This window comes from Montipora foliosa, chromosome 4, assembly GCF_036669935.1.
Source record: "Montipora foliosa isolate CH-2021 chromosome 4, ASM3666993v2, whole genome shotgun sequence".
Classification (NCBI taxonomy): Eukaryota; Metazoa; Cnidaria; class Anthozoa; order Scleractinia; family Acroporidae; genus Montipora; species Montipora foliosa.
This window is the reverse complement of record NC_090872.1, coordinates 38,741,593-38,744,514: the sequence shown is the minus strand read 5'-3', so window position 1 is coordinate 38,744,514 and position 2,922 is coordinate 38,741,593.

The following is a 2,922-nucleotide window of genomic DNA, read 5'->3' as shown; positions in this document are numbered from 1 at the left end:
AGGGGGCTGAGCAAATTCGCCAAATACTTGGAAACGTGGTAGGTAGGGGACCCAATACTGCTATTGATAGGTCTAAGGCAGGGGTATCTGTGTGGACGGACTGGTCAAGGTGTAGTGGTCGTCTTTTACTGTTAACTGGACTTTATGCACTTTTGGAAGGCCATAAAAAGCAGCCGGAACAGGATCACTGGGTTTGATTTTAAAATACTCTTTCTCCGTTAGGTTCCCCGACTTTTTTAGTTCTCCTAACTTCCTTTGTAGCAAATTGGTGGTGCTAGAAACTGGATTGCGTCGCTTATCGGTCACAGGTAAGTATGTTTTTGTGTCCTGTAACATGGACAATATCTGCTCCTTGTAGTCTACTTTATTCATCACCACAGTCGCATTTCCTTTGTCAGCAGGAAGAACGAGAATGCTGTCGTTGTCTTTGAGTTTTTTCATCGCCTGTCGCTCACCTTGGCTCAAGTTGCAAGTTTTTGGCGCTTTTGCATTCTTTATGATGTTACAAATATCGCCCCTGACCTCGTCCTTGGCGTCTCGTGGTAGGTTCGATATTCCCTGCTCCACAGCGGTTAGGATCTCCTTAACCGGCACACTTCTAGGAGTGATTGCGAAGTTCATTCCTTTTCTGAGGAGTGATATCTTATTGGCTTCCAGGTCTCGGTCCGAAGCATTTACAACCCATCTTTTCTTTATTTCTTCGTGTCTGTTGTTATTGACGGTTGGGTCGCCCACGCTTTAGTTTTTGTTGGTGCCTTGCACGAGTTCTGTTTTCCTCCCGATGGTTTCGATGTAAGATGACTTCCATTAGTGTGGCAAATTCTGTACTCGGTAGTAAACCGAGTATTTCGTGTCGAATTCTTCCGATAGTGTACTTAATTATATTAAGTTTGTTGTGGTACATGCTGATCACAAGTCGTAGATAGCTCCAACCTGCACGACGGGCAATGTAGGATTTCTCCTACATTGGTGAGAGCAAACGGTGTTGGGCTTCGAGGAGAGAGGAACATGATCCCGCGCGTGCCGCGAGTAAAGAGTCGGCAATCCGACAACATGCCGAAAGAACCACGCACGACATCCATCCACGTTACGGCCAAATTCATGAAAGGAATGAAACTAATTACAAGCGCAGAATTTTTCTGGAGTCTTTACACTCAAACATTGATAAGAACTCTGTGAATGAAAGAATGGAGTTCCCAAGGGCATATGTGCCGCTGTTAAGATCTCTTGGGAGCCAAAATAAGAAGCAGTGATTTTTGAATTTTAGGGTGTGTTCGATTGACCGTATTCCGGAATAAGAATGCATGAATTATAAGGTAGAAATCCTTCGTTTTTACGGTGATTCACATAAACATCCGCTAAAATGCCATTTTAAACATATTTTTGTTGTCCTTGCTGCTTCGAAACGCGCCAAACATACCGTTTTAATCATCACTCCACGTATTCTTATTCCGGAATAGGGTCAATCGAACGCGCCCTTAAATTCATTGTCCCCCGAAGAGTAACCAGTGATACGGTTCGAAAAATTGGGAAACCATTTTAAGTTTAGATCATTTAGCATTTTTATAAAATTATGTACACTGATCGCCAAAAGAGCAACAATTATGCTTAAGGTACAAAATTAATCGTCATTAGTGTATACAGTTTACACTGATCCATACACCTCTGAGCTGACAAATAAAACTCAAATTACATAAACAGTAATCTCTTTCACAACATTTTCCGTTTAACTGATAATCTTTACACCCTCTCTCTTCAGTTTAGCAAAGTTCTTAAGTCTTAAAGTTTCCGGCAAAGATATCTAGAGTGAGATACTTGCTGGAGATGGCACCAAAGCCACAGGTGTCCTGTTTTTTCCTGTGCTGGAGGCGCCAAAACATTCTAGGGGGGTCCAGGGAAAAATTTTGAAATTCGCTGGAAATCCACCGTGTAGTCCGCTGCTTGCTAAGAGAGCCGCCACACGTTATTATGGTCAGCCTGAGCTAATATCTCGGCCTAGACTTCATAAATTTATGCGTGAAATTCCTGAAGAAAAATCCACCGTGTAGTCCGCTGCTTGCTAAGAGAGCCGCCCCACGTTATTATGGTCAGCCTGAGCTAATATCTCGGCCTAGACTTCATAAATTTATGCATGAAATTCCTGAAGAAACAAGAAAATTGGTCGTACACGAACAGATTTAACATTGCATGGCCAAAGTTCAGTGCCAGTGAAGGAACGAATTTGGAATTCATGAGCACTTTAGCACTTCCAGGTGTTGTATGTATACAACATACCACACCTGGAATGTTTGTCGATAATAGGTATATAACTATGGCTCATGAAGATATATCCACAACTGAAGGTTCCTTAAATATTGATTTAGCTGCAGTACATGATTGGCTTAAGACAAACAAATTAAGTTGCAATACCACCAAAATTAGTTACATAACTTATCTGTTGGTTTTCGGCAAAACTTAACAAAAGCTTAATTCATGAAATTCAAAATTTAAAGATGGATGATAGGCCAATTGAACATAAACCTTCTACTAACTTATTGGGGGTTCATATTGATGAAATGCTAACCTTAAGCTTGGATGATCAGATCAAATATATTTCATCTAAAGTCTCGAATGCCTTGCGAATGTTGTATTTGAAGTTGAAGTTGAAGTTGAAGTTGAAAGTTTATCAATCACATTGCAGCGGCTGTGCCAGCTGAAAAACGTAATATTTACAATCTTCTTAATTAAAAACAGTATATTACAATATTACTAAAATACAAAAATGATATGTGATGAAATGATTAATAACTAATAAATATGACATAATAAATATAGGATCTACTAGTAATAACACTTAATCTAAATATTTTAACACATTTTGATAAAAAAGTAGTTGTTAAATCTCTTTGTTCTTGTCTTTAGTAAAATAAATTGTCGTGATTT